Raw genomic sequence first — 18288 nt, forward strand, 5'->3', positions numbered from 1 at the left:
ACCGTTAAGGAAGTGTGACCTAATGCATCTCTCAGCCTGGATGGAATCTGACCTTTTGACCTGATGAAGGCATCCAGAACATCTGCCAGAAACTCATGACAGCCTATCTACGTATTGCACCCCTACCCTAAAACAACTTGTGATTCCCAAGGACAAATAATTTCTGACTCTCATCAGCATTCATTACAATTCTCACCAGGCAAGTTTTAGCAACTTTGTGGCTTTTTGTCTTTATAAGCCCCTGACTCTTGCTGTTCTCCTGAACACTCCTCTGGGGTTACCAAGTCTGTGTCTCCTGAATTGCAATTCTTAAGACCCTCCAAAATAAACTCTTTTGTTGTTTGCAGCCTCCTGCATTATTTTTTGGTTGATAGAACAAATACCATCTTCTCCAAGTTTAACATTTTTTCATATTAACATGTGAACCAAAATCAATTTAAATTTTGGAAGATATCTTTTTCTTAGGCAGTAGAACTAGAACTACCCTGGGTTTCATATAGAGGAGGGGGAGCAGCTCTGCTCACTGCTCCTCCAGGTCTCTAGGGCTGAGTTCATGTCCCCCGAGCTCAGCTTACCCCTCTAATTGCATTGAAGAGCTTTCTGTAAATGCCTCTGTACCTAAAACTAGAGCTCAAGAATTCCCAGGTTTAAGCAGTCATGAGCAGTTTCTCTTTTTCTCAGCATTCCCTCTTCTGCTGCCCCGGGTAGTCTTTTCCCATAATATGCACAGATGCATGTCCCCAAACCTAGGAGGTGGGAATCTCAGGCTATATAATATGGGAAAGGGGAGATGCAGGGAGCTTGGAGGACTGGTAGTTAATCCCTGGACGCTAAGTGAGACACCTCTACGCATCCCCTGATCACTTTCTGAGTGTCACTTAGTTGGACAGTTCTGTGGATCCCAGGTAGCCTCGTGCCCTTAAGTCTCTTAGGGTATTTCCCATAGAGGTTGGTGCTTACTTCACTTTGCAAGCCATACATTGAATTTAGAAAAAAAAAAGTCTTTTCTTTTCTTCAGAAGGAGACTGCCTAAGTAAGCAGATTCCTGTAGAATGAGATAAAGTCCAGGAGGGCAAAGTTGGGAATGAAAAGGTTCCAGTAAAAAGGCCATGTGTGGACAAGACAGTAAAGCAGACCAGCATGTGTCCCATAAAGGAAATGCTGGTGCTTCTGTTCAAGGGAAATATGAGTAACACTGAAATGACCCCGCTGGCCATACCTGACGAGAGTTGAGCTGTGTTAAGAACTGGTCCTTATCTTGTCAGCCATGCTTTCACAAGTTTCACTCGTAAGGATCCCTGGTGCACTTGTCAAACATGCAGAGTCCTGGTGTCCATCACTGACTAGAGAGGAAGGGCCACTGATTCATTCTCATTTCCACATTCTGCAGGGGATTAATAACCTTTGAGAACTGTGGCTGGTGTTTCTCAAGCCTCACAAATGCACGTGTGGTGTGCATGCAGTTTTTCCCACACCAATGACCGATACTCTGACACCAACTGGATGTCCTACCTTACTCTTTGGGCTGGAAAAAAATCTCTGGGTTTTGCCAAACGCATAGTGGTGTGTGTCAGTAAAGAATTGCATGGCATATTTCTACCCCAACCCCACCCCATGAACTGATTACCATCTGTGTAGTTTTGCCTTTTCCAGAATGTTGTGTAAACTGGTCGCACTGTGTAGCCTCTTCAGAGTGGATTCTTTCACTTGGCAATGCATACATAAAATTCATCCATGTCTTTGCATGGGTTGATGGTCCATTCCTTGCTATTGCTGCATAGTACTCAACTGCATGGATAAGGATGAAAAATAATTTTCCCTATACATTTCTAGGTTCTTGGCTTAGGCCCTCCTGTAATAAGTGAGAAAAAACAGAAGTTTAATAGCATGTATACTTCTTGTATACTTGGGAGATACCCAGGAAAACTGAGTCACTCTCTGAAATGGCCCAAGCCATCACCTTAAGTGCCATCTTCAGCTAAAAACAGAAGAAAGATGTTGGGGGAAGGGGGTACCCAGTTAAGGAAGGTTATTAGGCAAAGCACAAGGTGAGGCCCCAAAGTGGGGTCTGAACCCACCACCCACCCAGGGTGGCTGCCCGCACTCAACAGGTCCCACATGTCCCCTCTGAGGGGACCAGCTCCCAGAGCCTCCTCTTAGGGGGACTCACTCTGCAAGACCTTCCCTTCAGCAGATTCACACTACACAATCTTTTAACAGGATTCGTCTCACAATCCTTTTTTTTTGGCAGGGCAGTCACGTGGGAGGCTTGTCACCCTGCAGTGGGTTCAGTCTCACGTCACCAGGCCAGCTTTCCTGGGCCACACTCACCACCTGCTTGTCCATTCCCAGCTTAGGCCCAGAAATGCCCCCTCGGTCCCCACCCCACGGCTCCACCTGGGCACCCACTCCTATCCTGCCTGGTCCTTCCCTTCCGTGTCCCCTGCAGGGTCACCAGGAGCTTCCACCTGCCCCAGGCAGGCTGTCTGTTCTGTCCTGGGGAGGCCTCTGTGGTGTCAGGTGGAAGAAACAAGAGGTACCCGTGGGGCTTCCCCTCATGCAGCACAGTGGCCAGCACCCGTCTACTGACCTCATCACTCTGGATGGGCCCAGGCAGGGGCTCAGGGGGTCCGCAGTAGCTCTTTGTTCTCATCTCACCCCAGCACCACCCACCGGGGAGTTGCTAAGCAGCTGTGCTGCTTGCGAAGGGAGGACGCTCATTCACATGCCCCTCCCAGCCCATGGGGCTTTCGTGGGCAGGCCCTTCCCAGAATATGGAGCTCACCTGGGCAGGCACGCTGGCCGGGCTCAGCGCACAGGAACCGTGCCCATAGCCCTTGTTGCAGAGCACCCCCAGCCTGAGCACCTCAGAGCAGGATCTGAACTAACAAACAGCAGCTCCTGGACAGGGTGATCCTGGGCTTCACTCTGTGCGGCCTCCCTCTACCGGGTCTTCCAGAGGCTTCCACTGCAGCCGGGGCACCAGGCCTCCGTCTCCACCCACCACCCCTCCTCTCCCTGACTTCCAGATTCCTCCTGTGTGGAGAGGGTCTTCTTGAAGTTGTTTCCTACTCATGGGCCAGTTAAAATGATTAGAAAACAAGCCAGAGCTGCAGCCCCTTGTGTATCCTGACTCTCAGGACCCTACACCTGTTACTTGGACCTGGCTGGTACAGCAAGGCCAATTTTCTGTAACTATGAGCCCCTGATGGGCGAGGATTGGCTGGCCTGGGAAGCCTGACCCCGCCAGCCAGCCAGCCCTTCCCAGGTGTGCCTGGGTTGAGGTCAATATAACCACCCCGCCCACCTCTCCAGGCAGTAAGATTTCCTGTACCTGTGCCTGACACCATACTTCCTGCTCCATCAGCAGCCGCGGGACTGGGCTGGTGGGAGGGAGTGAGCGGCCACGGCCTTGTGGGTGTCCCGGCCTAAGTGGGGCTCTGCTGGACTGTCTATAGGAGTTGCCAGGCTGCCACCTGCCAAGGAAGAAGGTGTGTCACCCATACATGCTGTTGAAAGTTCTCCCCAGGCAGAGGTGAGGAAGCAAGAAGAAAAGAAGTAGGAGCCAGGACAGGAGGGGTAACTCAGGTAGGTAAGTGGAAAGCTTTCCGAAGAGCATCTGGAGGAGCCAATTCAGCAAGCGTGCTGTCCCTGGTGTGGCTCCAGGCCCTTTCCTCCAGCCTGTAAGGTCCTTGCACATATTTAGGTTTGCTTCCCTGGGAAGGGTGGATCTAGCTCAGGAGCAGCTGGCCTGGGGTTCAGCTAACGTCTACTCAGAGACGCCTCCGCAGGGCCCACGAGCTTTCCAATGAGGACCCTCCTTGTGGGGACTGCTGGCTGCATGTGAGAAAATTCCCCACCTCCGACCATCTTCAGAATTATTCATCGGTGTAGTAAGTGTCCTGATTGGGTTTTATCTGTGTAACTGGCGGGTTCTTAATTAGCAACGTGAATGGTGACATTAAATAGCCTCATCAGGGTTGAGATACCTCCCCCCACATTTACAGGTGTAAGGACATGCGCAGGCCGTGGGCAGCCGGCACCCTTAGGGATGGACTTCCGACTGACCCCTCCACATTCTGGTGTCCAGCCACTGCTTTAGAATTTCTGGGGGCCCAATGCTGACTCTAAGGGTTCTGCAATCCAGCCTCTGTCTGCCTTTAGTGAGACCCACACTTCCAGGATCCTACCAAGCAGGGTCTGTGTGACTGTTCTGTGGCTTCTGTAACAAATGACCACAAGCTGGGTGGTTTAAATCAACGGGAATTCATCCTCCCCCAGTCCTGGAGACCAGACATCTGAGATCAAGGTGTTGTAAGGATGAAGTCCCTCCAGAGGCTCCAGGATAGGGTTCTTCCTGCCTTTTCCAGTCTGTGGGTTCCAGGCGTCCCCAGGCTTGCAGCTGCATCCCTCCCATCACTGCCTCCATCTTCACGTGGCTTCTCCTCTGTGTCTGTCTCTCCTCTTTTGTCTCCTATAAGGACTTTGTCAATGGGATTGAGGGCTACCCTAATCCAAGATGACCTCACCTCGAGATCCTTAACTACATCTACAAAGACCGTTTTTCCCAGAAATGGTCCTGTTCATGTGTTCTTGGGGGCCATCATCTTTTGGGGCCACCATTCAACCTGTTATCTGTGTATAAAATAACCCACATTTTAGGAGATTACTAAGGTCCCGTATAGACTGGCACAGACAGCAGCCATGTGGGTGGGGGTCTGGGGAGAATGAGAACCCTGGCATCACCTGGAAAGGATCAAGGCCTGGTTTCATCAGAAGGTGAGCTCTTCCACCACAGGGCCCGTGAAAGCAGCGACTCCATCCTGTCCGTGGAAAGGGACCTAGTGCCAAGTGCGGAAGTGGCTACCTTGCAAAGCTGGCTCTTCTGGGATTTCATGATCAATAGGTTACAGTCATGTAACCAATTACTATGGGCTTGGAGGAATTGCTTTCTGGCACGTGATGACGGCACTGTCACTTTAGGCTCATCAAGCCTAGAATAGGAATGTTTGAAGGAGAAGAGTTCCGGAGATTGCGAAACTTTGTTGTCAAGGAAACCAAGCAGTTTTGTCAAGGTTGTCAAGGAACCTTCCCCTTTAAGCCAAAGGCAGAGCTCGGGGAGCTGAACTCCAGGGATATTTTAAAGGGGCTGCTCTGAAGCACCATTACAAGAGTGGTGGTCTCAGCCTGGGCTATGGTTTGAGAAAAGTGTGATCAAATTAAGCCTTACTTTCTGTTACAGTTGGGGAGGGTTTTGTAAAGCACTTCGGCTTTTAGGGCAAATGTTTGTTACTGGAACAAAGTGTCCCCTCCAAAATGTGCTGGAGCTCAAGGTGTCTCTGTCCCCTTCATGTGAAAGTCCAGGGCAGGTGGGTGCCAGGGCCCAGGATGTGTCCACCTTGTTTCTCCTCCTTGCTTCCAGGTGAGGGGTCCAACCAGCAGGGTGGGGTGACCATATGGGCACCATGCCCTCCATCCTAGGATGCAGGCTGGCCAAGGCCCTCACCACCTCCACCCCTTCCCCTTGGTAACATGAGACACAGTGCCACAGACACTTTGGTGGTCCCAGTTGCAAAGAGTAGGATCGCTGGGAGGTGCAGGGTAGGCGGGAGCAAGAAAAATGAAAACAGGCTCACCTGTGGCAGAGTTGCCAGGACACTAACCCACAGTCCCTGTGGGCTAATGAAATGTGATTACACATCAGCATAAGCTCTTTGATGCTTTGTGGTTCTGGAAATCCTATAGGAGGTGGTTCACAGCAGGTGAAGCTAATGCCCTCAGTGGAGGTGGTGAAGCCAAAGGTCTGCAGTTCAGACTGAAGGTGCCAGTGTGGGTGTATATACAGGACAAAACCATCTCGTGTGAGTGTAGTTCAGGCACGTTTAATGTGAATGTAGTCGTGTTATGCCTAAGGTCTTGTATCTTGTGTCTCTCTTCAGGGACCCCCCTCCTCAGTTCCTGAGGCTCCTGTAACTCACATACAGGGGGAATGGAGAGTGGGCTCTGTCCAGTCTGAGCCCTGAGTTATCCTGTGTGTGAGTCTGCTCGGGGCTGCCATAACAAACACCACAGACAGGCAGCTAAAACAACAGACATCTCCCAGTCTTGGATGCTGTCTGAGATCAAGGTGTTTCTCCTGAGGACTCTCTCCTTGGCGTGTAGACAGCCATCTTCTCCCCAGGTCCGCACATGGTCTCCCCCTGTGCCAATCTGTGTCCTAATCTCTTCTTGTAGGACATCAGTCCTATTGGACTAGGATCCACCATAGTGACTGCATTTTACTTTGATCACTTCTTTAAAAACTCCATCTCGAAATACAGCCACATCCTGGGGTCCTGGGGGTTAGGGATTAAGCATGTGAATTTTGGGGGACGCGACTGAGCCCACACCATCCTGCTTAGGAACTAACATGTGCCTTGGTCCCTCCTTTCCTCAAGTCCCACGGGGGTGATGTGATGGCCGAGGGAGAGACCACTCCTACAGTGATTGTGTCCCAGCTGGGGAAGCCTTCTCCGCTCCCTTTCATCAGGCAGCGGCAGTGCCAGCTCCCTCTTGAGGTGAGCAGTTCTGGGTCTGTCCCGGGAAGGCCCCATTGGGTCCTGCTCGGTTACACCAGGTGTCTGGGGCTCAGCAACCAGAGGAGGTGGGGAGCGGCAGGATCACAGTCCGCTGAGGGACCTGTGAGCCCCCAAGGTCTCCTGGCCTGCTGAGGTGCTCAGTGTCAGGGAACCTAGGAACCGGCAGTCTAGCGGGGATGTCGGGGACTCTCAGGGCCATGGGGGATGCCTCCCCCACCAGACACTCCAGCAAATGAGGGAAAACCTTCAGGGGATCACAGAAGGGAGAGAGTCAAGGTCTTGTTTGTGCTTCAGAAAGACCACATTGGGGTGGGATGAGAGATGCACCGTGGGGTGGGGAGCTTTGTCAGGGCCTGATGGAGAAATCAGGCACAAGATCGGGCTTGGGCCGGGGCTGTGGGTGTAGAGGGGAATTAGTGTGGGGACTGGCCACAGACTCTGGAGGAGGTGCTGACAGTCACTGGGGCACAAGGAAGGGGGAAACTGGGAAACCCCAGTGTTATTGAACCAAACTTGGGTCTGCTTGCCCCAGTGAAGTAAAGCCAACCTACTGATACCGGTTGTGGTGAAGGAAAGTGTAGCTTTAATTGTAAAAGCGCCAAGGAGGACGGGTGGCCTGTGCTCTAAAACCTGAATTCCCTGAGGGATTTCAGTAAAGCATTCTAAAGGCCAGTTTAAGGAGGTGGGTCACAAGGTATGTGATCAGCTGGTGCACAGTTCTCTGGTTGATGGTGAGGTCACAGGGCATTTAACGTTGTAAATTCTTAGGCACCAGAAGCTCTGGGGATACCTGTTCATGATCATCAAGTAGTTAATTTCTTCCACTTGGTGGTGGTTTCAGCATCTGTAAAACAACTCGGGAAGCATGCATCAGATACTATTATCCAGGTACTTCAGGGAGGAGCTACAGCAGAGGATATGGGGGAGGGGTCTGTCCTGGGAAGGCCCCGTAGGGTCCTGCTCGGTTACACCGGGTGCCCGGGCTCGGCAACCTGGGAAGCTGGGGCTGCTCCTGGGTGTGGGGAGCTGCAGGATCACAGTCCTCTGAGGGACCTGTTAGCCCCCAAGGTGAGATGGGGATGTGGTGGCTGGACAGAGGCGTCTGGCCTGGAAGAGGGGTCCGGGCTGGAAATGTCACTGGAATCATCGCAGGGAGGGAGAGGAAAGGCCAATGGGGGCATGTAGGTCACAGCAGACCACGTGCAGGTGACTGCAGTCCTGTTGGAAGCAACTCAGAGCCAAAAAGGAGTGGCCATCAGGGGCTCAGCTTCATTCTCTTGTTCCTTTGCTTATCTGTAACTTCCCACTCCCACGGTGAGGAGCCTGGCTCCCACCATCTGCCATTTATCAATTCATTTCTCCTCTTCAGGTTACATGTGCAGAGGTTTCCTAATTGTTAGCTACTACACTCTGGAAAGAACTTCATAAAATAAAGCCCACTGTTTATGTACGGTCCATTTTGCCTTTAGTCTACAGATTCTGTTCATTTCCAAAGGTAACTTAGGTCAGCACCTTATACCCCATCCCCTACAGTGAGTTTTTTTCCATGCGTTTCTAATGCAGTTAGATGCTGTCGCATTGTGTGTTTCACCCTGTGGCACTTACACCCTAAATAACTAAATTGAATAGATTATGATTAACCCTCTGGGCTATACAAGTCTGTGGGCTTAGACAAATGCACAGTGCCATGTATCCCCCCTAAAGTATCACTTCAAACCAGTGAAGCGATCTGCTTATCATCTGTGTGGCTTTGCTTCCCCAGAATGGCATCCAGGGGGTCACACTGTGTGCAGCCCCTCAGACTGGACACTTTCACTTAGCAGTATATACTGAAGATTATCCATGTCTTTCCATAGGTTGATGGCGCATTCCCTTCTGCTGTTGAGTAGTATTCCATTGCACATGTATGGGAGAAAAAACAATTCTCACAAACTCTGCACGAGTGGCCTCTCCTTCAGCCATTACATTGCCTCGTGTGACTGGAGGGAAGGAAGGACCGAGGCACATGTTAGTTCCTAAGCAGGATGGTGTGGGCTCAGTCATGTCCCCCCAAATTCACATGCTGAATCCCTAACCCCCAGGACCCCAGGATGTGGCTGTATTTGGAGATGGGGTTTTTAAAGAGGTGATTACGGTAAAAATGAGGTCACTAAGGGTGGATCCTAATCCAATAGGATTGATGTCCTACAAGAAGAGATTAGGGCACAGATAGGCACAGGGGGAGACCATGTGAGGACCTGGGGAGAAGATGGCTGTCTAAGCACCAAGGAGAGAGGCCTCAGGAGAAGCCAGCCTGCAGACACCTTGGTCTCAGACAGCATCCAGGACTGGGAGTTAGGTCTGTAATTCAAGCTGCCCAGTCTGTGGTATTTGTTACAGCGGTCCTGAGCAGACTCACGTGCAGGGTAACTCAGGGCTCACATGGGACAGAGCCCACTCTCCATCCCCCTGTACGTGAGATACAGAAGCCCCAGGAACTGAGGAGGGGGTCCCTGATGGGAGGCACAAGACAGAAGATGCTAGGCATTAACATGACTGCATTCATGTTAAAAGTGCCTGAAGTCCAATCACACGAGAAGGTTTTGTCCTGTATGTACATCGGCACCTTCAGTCTGAACTGCAGATCTTTGGCTTCACCAACTCCACTGAGGTCATTAGCTTCACCTGCTGTGGACCGTCTCCTATAGGATTTCCAGAACCACAAAGCATCGAAGCTTCATAGGACCCAGAGTCTGTGCGTTAGCGTCCAGGTGACCCTCACAGCAGAGCCGCTCAGCTGCCCGTCAGAAACCATTTCCCTTTTGCCTGTTCATGGCTACCCTGCACCTCCCAGCCTTCCCACCCCTTACAGCTGAGGCGCAGTTTCTCGTGTTACCAAGGGGAAGGGGTGGAGGTGGTGAGGGCCTTGGCCAGCCTGCATCCTAGGATGGAGGGCATGAAGCCCAGCTGGTCACCCCACCCTGCTGGTTAGAGCCCTCACCTGGAAGCAAGGAGGAGAAACAAGGGGGGCAGAGCCCGGGACCTGACACTCACCTGCCCTGGACTCTCACAAGGGGACAGAGACATCTTGAGCTTCAGCCCAGTTTTGGGAGACACTTTGTTCCAGCAATAAACTTTGCCTTAAAAGCCAAGGTGCTTTACAAACCCCTCCCCAGCTGTCACAGAAAGCCAGGCTTCATCTCATCACACTTTTCGCAAACCCCAGCTCATGCTGAGACCACCTCTCAGGTGATGGTGCTTCAGAGCAGCGACTTTAAAAGATCCCTGGAGTTCAGCTCTCCCAGCCCTGCCTTCAGTGTAAGGGAGAAGTTTCCTTGACAAACCTGCTCAGTTTCCTTGACAACCAAGCTTCACAATCTCCCAAACTCTTCTCCTTCAAATATTCCTATTCTAGGCTGGATGAGCCTAAAGTGACAGTGCTGTCATCATGTGCCAGAGAGTGACTCCTCCAAGCCCGTAGTTACTGGTTACATGATGCTATTGATGATGAAATCCCAGAAGAGCCAGCTTTGCAACATAACCATTTCTGGACTCGCCACTGGGTCCCCTTCCACGGACAGAGTGGAGTGGTTGTTTCCACAGGCCCCGTGGTGTAAGAGCTCATCTAATGCAGCCAGGACTTCATCCTTTCCAGGTGATTCCAGGGTCCTCATTCTCCCCAGACCCTCACCCACGTGGCTGCTGTCTGTGCCAGTCTATATGGGACCTTGGTAATCTCCTAAAATCAGGGTTATTTTATACACAGGTAATGGGTTGAATGCTGGCCCCGAAAGATGTGCTCCCCCCAGAACACGTGAACAGGACCATATCTGGGAAAAGGGTCTCTGTATATGTAGTTAAAGATCTAGAAGTGAGGTCATCTTGGGTTAGGGTGGCCCTCAATCCAATTGAGAGAGTCCTTATGAGAGACAAAAGAGGAGAAACACAGACATAGGGGAGAAGCCACGTGAAGAGAGAGGCAGAGATGGTAGGGATGAAGCCTTAAGCCTGGGGATGCCTGAAGCCCCCAGAAGCTGGAAAAGGCAGGAAGAACCCTATCCTGGAGCCTGTGGAGAGACTTCCGCCCTGCAACACCTTGATCTCAGATGTCTGGTCTCCAGGACTGGGGGAGGATGAATTCCCGTTGATTTAAACCACACAACTTGTGGTCATTTGTTACAGAAGCCACAGAATGGTCACACAGACCCTACTCTGTAGGATCCTGGACGTGTGGGTCTCATTAAAGGCTGACAGAGGCTGGATTGCAGAACCCTTAGAGTAGTCAGCACTGGGCCCCAGAAATCCTAAAGCAGTGGCTGGACACCAGAATATTGAGGGGTCAGTCGGAAGCCCATTCCTAAGGGTGCCGGCTGCACACGGTATCCCCAGGTTTTTATGCCTGTACCTGTTGGGGGTAAGTATTTCCATCCTGAATCAGGACTTCTGATGTCACCGTTCACGTTGCTAATTAAGAACCCACTAGTTACACAGATGAAAACCCTATCATAACACTTGCTCCAGTGGTAAACAATTCTGAAGTTGGTCAGAGGTGGGGAATCGTCTCCCATGCAGCCAGCAGCCCCCCCGCAAGGAGCGTCCTCATTGCAAAGCTGGGGGACCATGCCGAGGCATCTCTGAGTAAATGTGAGCTGAGCCCCAGGCCAGCTGCTGCTGAACTTTTCCCACCCTTCCCAGGTAAAACACCTGAATATGTACAAGGACTTGAAAGCCTAGAGGAAGGGCCGTGGAGCCACACCAGCGACAGCACGCCGGCTGACTTGGTGCCTGCAGGCCAGCCAGGATTGTCCTGGCCCCGGGCGCTCTTCTGGAAGCTTTCCATTTCCCTGCCTGAGGTACCCCTCCTGTCCCGGCCCCCACTGCTTTTTCCCTTCCTCACCTCTGCCCAGGGAGAAATTCCAGCGGCAGGTATGGGTGACACATCCTCTTCTTTAGCAGGTGGCAGCCTGGCAACTCCTGTAGAAAGTCCAGGAGAGCCCCACTCACACCGGGCCACCCACAGAGCCGTAGCCCCTCACTCCCACCTACCAGCCCAGCCCTGACACTGCTGACGGGGCAGAGAATATGGCGTCAGCCACAGCTGCAGGTACTCTTGCTGCCTGGAGCGGTGTTTATATAGACCTCAACCCAGGCACACCTGGGGAGGGCTGGCCAGCCGGGTCAGGCTGCCCAGGTCAGCCAATCCTTGCACATCAGGGACTCAGAGTTGCAGAAAATGGGCCTTGCTGCACCGGCCAGCTCCAAGGAACAGGTGTGGGGTCCTGAGGGTCAGGATAGACACGGAGCTGCAACTCTGCTTGTTTTCTCAACATTTTGTCTGGTCCATGAGTGGGAGACAACTTCAAGAAGACCCTCTCCTAATGAGAAGAAGCCAGGAGTAAGGGAGAGGAGGGGTGGTGGGTGGAGACAGAGGCCTGGTGCCCCAGCTGCAGTGGAAGCCTCTGGAAGACCCGGTGGAAGGAGGCCGCACAGAGTGAAGCCCAGGGTCACAGACCTGTCCCGGAGCTGCTGTTTGTCAGTTCAGGTCCTGCTCTGAGGTGCTTTGTATCAGCTCTGGCCAACAGGTGGGCTGGGGGTGCTCTGCAATGAGGGCTACGTGCACAGTTCCTGTGTGTCCAGCCTTGCTGGGTGCCTGCCCAGCTGACCTCCATACCCTGGTAGGGGCCTGACCACGAGAGCCCCGTGGGCTGCTGGGTGTCGGCCCAGGTGAGCTCCATACCCGGGGAGGGGCCTGACCACGAGAGCCCCGTGGGCTGCTGGGTGTCGGCCCAGGTGAGCTCCATACCCGGGGAGGGGCCTGACCACGAGAGCCCCGTGGGCTGTGAGCGGGGGCGTATGTATAAGCGTCCTCTCTGTGCAGCCAGCACAGAGTTACTTAGCAACTTCCCTGTGGGCTGTGCTGGGGTGAAATGAGAACCAGGAGATGCCACGGACCCCTTGAACCCCTGTCCATCTAGAGTGATGAGATCAATAGGTGGGTGCTGGCCACTGTGCTGCATAAGGGAGACCCCACAAGTACCTCTTGTGTCTTCCACCTGACACCACGGAGGCCTCCCCAGGACAGAGCAGACAGCCTACCTGGGGCAGGTGGGAGCTCCTGGTGACCCTGCAGGGGACATGAAAGGGACGGACCAGGCAGGAGGGGGTGGGAGCCCAGGCAGAGCCATGGGGCTCGGGGCCGAGGGGGTCTTTCTGGGTCTGAGCTGAGAGTGGACGTGCAGGTGGTGAGTGTGATCCAGGAAAGCTGCCCTGGTGACGTGAGGCTGAACCTGCTTCAGCGACAAGCCTTCCGGATGATCCCAAAACAAGATAGTGAGACGGATCCTGTTAGAAGAAGGTAAGTGACTCCCCCCAAGAGGAGGCTCTGTGAGCTGGTCCCGGGAGGGGGGTGAAGGCAACAGGTGTGGAAGCTGCGGAGAGTGGGCAGTCCCCCTGGACAGGTGGCGGGTGCAAACGCCACTCCGTGGTCCCACGTCTGTGCTTCCGGCTGGATTACTTGGCTTCCCGGAGCCTCAGCTTCCTAGTCTGCTCGTGGGGTGATGAGTGAGATTCTCTGACTCTTTTTCACTGTCTGCCCCTCGAGCCTGTGAGAAATGGAGTATTTCTTGCCATCTCAGTAAACAAAGGCTGTCACAGTCATCAGCACTTGCAGCCCTCCAGTGTGAGCCGCGGGCCCGGAGGAACTCAGGATATGCAAATACAGAATGCAGGCCCCAGAGAGCTGAGGTGCACAGCAAAGGAAGGATTTCAGTGAGCCCAGACTCTGGCATCTTCGCATACAAAGAAAAGCGCTACATTCCTCACGTTGGGAGAGCTGGTTTTCCTTAGTTAACAATCACCTTTTAATGTTCCCCATTACCTGCGCCAGGCCCCTGCCCTGTCCCCTACCCCGCCCTGCGGGGGTACTTTAGCTCAGGAAAGAAGGAGCGCAGAGGGGCTCGGCTGAATAAGGGCCCTGCGAGCCTCGGGAGGAGTTTTCGGCCGCTTTCCCCGCAGTCGGGAGGAGGGACGCTGACGAGGCAGCCGGACCCTGCGCCTCCCTTGCCCCGTTTCCCCTCAGGACGCTCAGGCTGACCCCCTCCCCACGCCCCCCAGGCCCCGCGAGCCAGGCCGAGGGCAGGGGCGAGAGGTGGGACTGAAGTTCCCCGGACCAGACGCTGGGGGCCGCTCTTTCTACACAGCAGCGGCGGGTGGCAGCGAACCCCTGCCCCTCGGAAGCTGGTCTTGCGCTGCCGCCCAAGCACCGGACCAGGCGGAGGGTCGGCGCCCACTTACCCGGCCCGCCGTCCGCACGACTGTCGCGGCTTCGGCCGCCGGGGCCCCTCCAGAGCCGGCAGCCTCAGTGAGGCCGCCCTCCCCTCGGGCTCCGGGGCAGCTCCGTGACGGCGGAGGGAAAAGACCCCGAGCGGCAGTTCCAGCTCTGCGGAGACGCGGGCTCCTTTCTGGGCACAGGGCGTCGGACCGCTCTGCCCCGAGGCCTTCCGGGAGGGAGGGGGCGTCGGGGGAGGGAGCCGCCAGGAGCGCAGGGCCCCTTCGGGCGTCCTGGAGGGGCGGCCCGGCCTGGGGGCCCCGCCCACTGTGGCCGCAGCCCAGGCCTGTTTTCTGTAATCCTACACAAAAACGTTAGAAAGATAGATACACAGTCTACAGTAAATATTCACAAATGATTGTTGCTGTTGTGCTTACTATTCTATTAAACGTGTAAAATCCATAAAACACTTTATGTTCAAAGTTAAATATGAATTTTTACCTTTCCTTATTATCTACTATTCACAATTGTGGTTAACGAATCAGAGACTGTGGCATCACTAGTTAAAAATGAGCTTGTTAAAAAAAAATGGAATTCAGGCCCACCAGAACTACTGAATCAGAATCTGCACTTTTACAATCTCCCCAGTGTACTTGTGTACCCATGAATAGTTGAAAGGTACATTTCTACCTCGACATGTCTTTTCTGTCTGAAAACTACACACATTTTAACCAGTTTGATATAAATAAAACACTAAAAAATGCATATACCTGTGTTGAAACCATCATTTTATCATTTCTTTTCCAGATAAGTATAGTCTCTATACTGGTTTTGTGGATCACATGCCATACTCTTTTCTTATAGTTAGAAATAAGGTAGAGAATGTTACTTTGTGAAAAAATATATATATAAGTGGATAATTCAAGACACTTCTAAATTAAAACCAGTTCTCTTGCTGTTTTCTTCTTGGGTCACATTATGAACTCTTCCCGTGGCCACATGGCATGTGTACTTTTAATTTCAGGGACAGGTGACATTCCAGGATGTGGCCATAGATTTCTCTCAAGAGGAGTGGGAATGCCTGAGCCAAGATCAATGGGAATTGTACAGGGATATGATGTTAGAGAACTATAGGAACCTGCTCTCCTTGGGTGAGGATACCTTCCTTCCAGAATTCCTTATCCACCCCCAGGGTTTAGAGTCCTTCATTTGTAGAATGTCTCCTGGAATCTTCTGCTTCCTACAACAGGGTTTCAGATTACAACTTTTCAGGAAAAATTGGGAGTTTGTGGGTATATTTTATCTTATTTTAAAATTGCAGCCTCCCTTTCAATATACTTTGTAACTGCTTGGGATGTGTCTATATAAACTGTGTACTATATGCTTCTGTTATAGTCCTTACAATATTTTATTGTCTTATTTTCTGTAACAATTTTCCATGGATTCTTTGGGCTTAAGGTATATTAAAAGGGAGACTGTGATTCTGGGACTTCCCTGGTGACGCAGTGGTTAAGAATTCACCTGCCAATGCAGGGGACACGGGTTCGATCCCTGGTCCGGGAAGATCCCACGTGCCATGGAGCAACTAAACCAGTGGACCACAACTACTGAGCCTGAGTGCCACAACTACTGAAGCCGGTGCGCCATTTATTTTTTGGAGAATAAAACCACCTGAGAGTCATTAAAATTTAGACCAGCTAGTCAAAATGCTTTATCACCTGTTGTTCTAAAACACTGATCAACAGAACAAGTTATACTCGGGATAACAGTGTAATTGTATTCTTGAGTTCATATCGACAATACGGTTTATGACCTTCATGCTGGATCAGGACATTTCAATGGTATAACTGCTATTAATGGTCTGTTTGTTCGATTAAAGTCCCACGTGATCTGAGTTCAGACTGGAGTCATCCTGGTTGGTTTCTGTCTATTACAGATTTCTCCCAGTATGAAAGGACAAGAGAAATACGGCTTACTTTACAAAATGTCTTCAAACTAAATGATGATATAATCTACATTCAATTAATTGATACATACCCTACTGTAGAACAGGGTTTGTTATGGTGGCAGAGCCCGGTAATTATGTAAAACTGAAACCTTTATCTACAGTGGCTCAAGTCCTCTTCCTAAGAATATATTTATAATCAACATTCTTTCATAAATTACCCAATTTAATTCACCATAGCATTCCTCATATTAACTAAATGGAAAATCCTAGGCTATATACAAATCCAGAAAGGGCCAAAAAGCATCAGCCCCTATGGATTATTACAACCCATTGCTGAGGCATTCAAATTATTTATTAAAGGACCACTATGACCGTCAACATCATCAATTTATATATTATTGCCCCAATGCTAGCCTTAACCCTGGCTCTCACAACATGAATTCCTCTTCCCGTATCTTTTCCACTAATTCATATAAATGTAGGCATACTATTTATATTAGCCATATCACACCTAGCCATTTATTCCACCCTCTGATCTGGATGAGCTTCAAATTCAAAATACTCACTCATTGGAGCTCCACGGACAGTAGCACAGACAATGTCATATGAAGTAACGTTAGCAGTTATTCTATTCTCAGTCCTACTGATAAATGGATAATTTACACTTTCAACAGTAATTATTACACAAGAACATCTATGACTAATTTTCTCCTGATCCCTACCCAGAATTTGATTATCTCTGCAGTAGCAGAAATCCAGTGAAGCCCCACTTGATTTAACAGAAGTAGAATCAAAACCTGTATTTGGCTTCAATGTAGACAATGTAGCAGGCTCATTCACCCCGTCCTTCCTAGAGAATATGTCCATTTCCTTATAATAAACATTTCCACGGCAATCTATTTTTAGGAGCATTGGACAATCCTTACGTGCCAGAATTATATACAGCCCAAGTCATCGTTAAAACACATCTAACAACCTCCTTTCTATGAATAAAGGCATCCTACCCACAATTTTGATATGATCAACATGTACATCTCTTACAAAAAATTTTTTTACTACTAACATTAGCCCTGTGTATATGAGAGCTTTCACTACCTGTCATCATACCAGGCAACCCACCACAACCTTAAGAAATATGTCTGACAAAAGAGTGACTTTGATAGAGTAAATCATAGAGGTTTCAATGCTCTTATTCCTGGAACTGAATTCTTCCTAAGAATTTTACATTCCCCATGCTACCACATTACACCACATGCTATATAATAAGGTTCTCTAAGCAAGCTTCAGGCCCGTACCCCCAAAATGTTGTCGTATATCCTTCCTGTACTAATAAACTCTCATTGTTTTTACTATCATTCTACTGACCATTATCTCAGGAAATATAATGGTATAACAAGCTCACACTGGTTAATGGTGTCCCCATTCTAATAAAAAACATGAACCCATAAGCTACAGAAGAATCCAACAAATATCTTCTAAAACAATCCACCGCATCAATACTACTTATAATGGCTATTGTCATTAATCTAATATACTCTGGTCAAAGAACACGACGAATTACAAAAATCTTTAATCCAGCAGCATCCACCCTCATGACAATCGCCCTTGTCACAAAAGTAGGGCTTTCTCCACTTCACTTCTGAGTGTCTGAAGTCACACAAGGCATCCCATGAACAGCAGGCCTGATGCTATTAACATGACAAAAGTGCACCCCTATCAGTTTTATACCACATGTCACCATCCATCAACCTAAATATACTATTAATCATAGTGATATTATAAATCATAGCTGGAGGCTGAGGCAGACTTAGCCATACTCACCTGGAAAAAATTACACCGTCCTCATCAATTGCCCATACAGGATGGATAACAGCTATTATAATGTATATTCAGATTATAACAATCCTAAACATACTAATTTATATCATCACAACACTCTCTTCTTATTATTTATGCCCAGATCATGTACTGCAAGAGTATCATTATCACACACACGAGATAAAACACCTCCCATCACAATCCTTTCCCTCACCATTATAGTATCATTAGGACATCACCCATCACTATCTGGGTTTTTAACCCAAATGAATAATTATCCAAGAGATAACAAAAATGATAACATCATTCTACCAACACTAATAGCCATCATAGCAGTCCTCAGCATATATTTCTACTTGCAGCTAACATACTCCACATCACTATGTTCCCTTCAATAAACAACACAAAAATAAAACAATTTGAACATACAAAGAAATAACCTTCCTATCACTACCAATCATAATAGCCACACGATTACTACCCATAATACCCATTCTATCAGTGCTGGACTAGGAATTTAGGTTAGTTTAGACCAAGAGCTTCCAAAACCCTAAACAAGTACAATTTACTTAATTCCTAAAAATAAAATAAGGATGGCTAGACTTTATCCTACATCAACTGAATGCAAAGCAAACACTGTAATTAAGCCAAATCCTTACGAGATTGATGAGTTTTAACCCCAGGAAATTTTAGTTAAC

The sequence above is a fragment of the Grampus griseus genome (genome assembly GCF_964374135.1).
Source record: "Grampus griseus genome assembly, chromosome: 21".
NCBI lineage: Eukaryota > Metazoa > Chordata > Mammalia > Artiodactyla > Delphinidae > Grampus > Grampus griseus.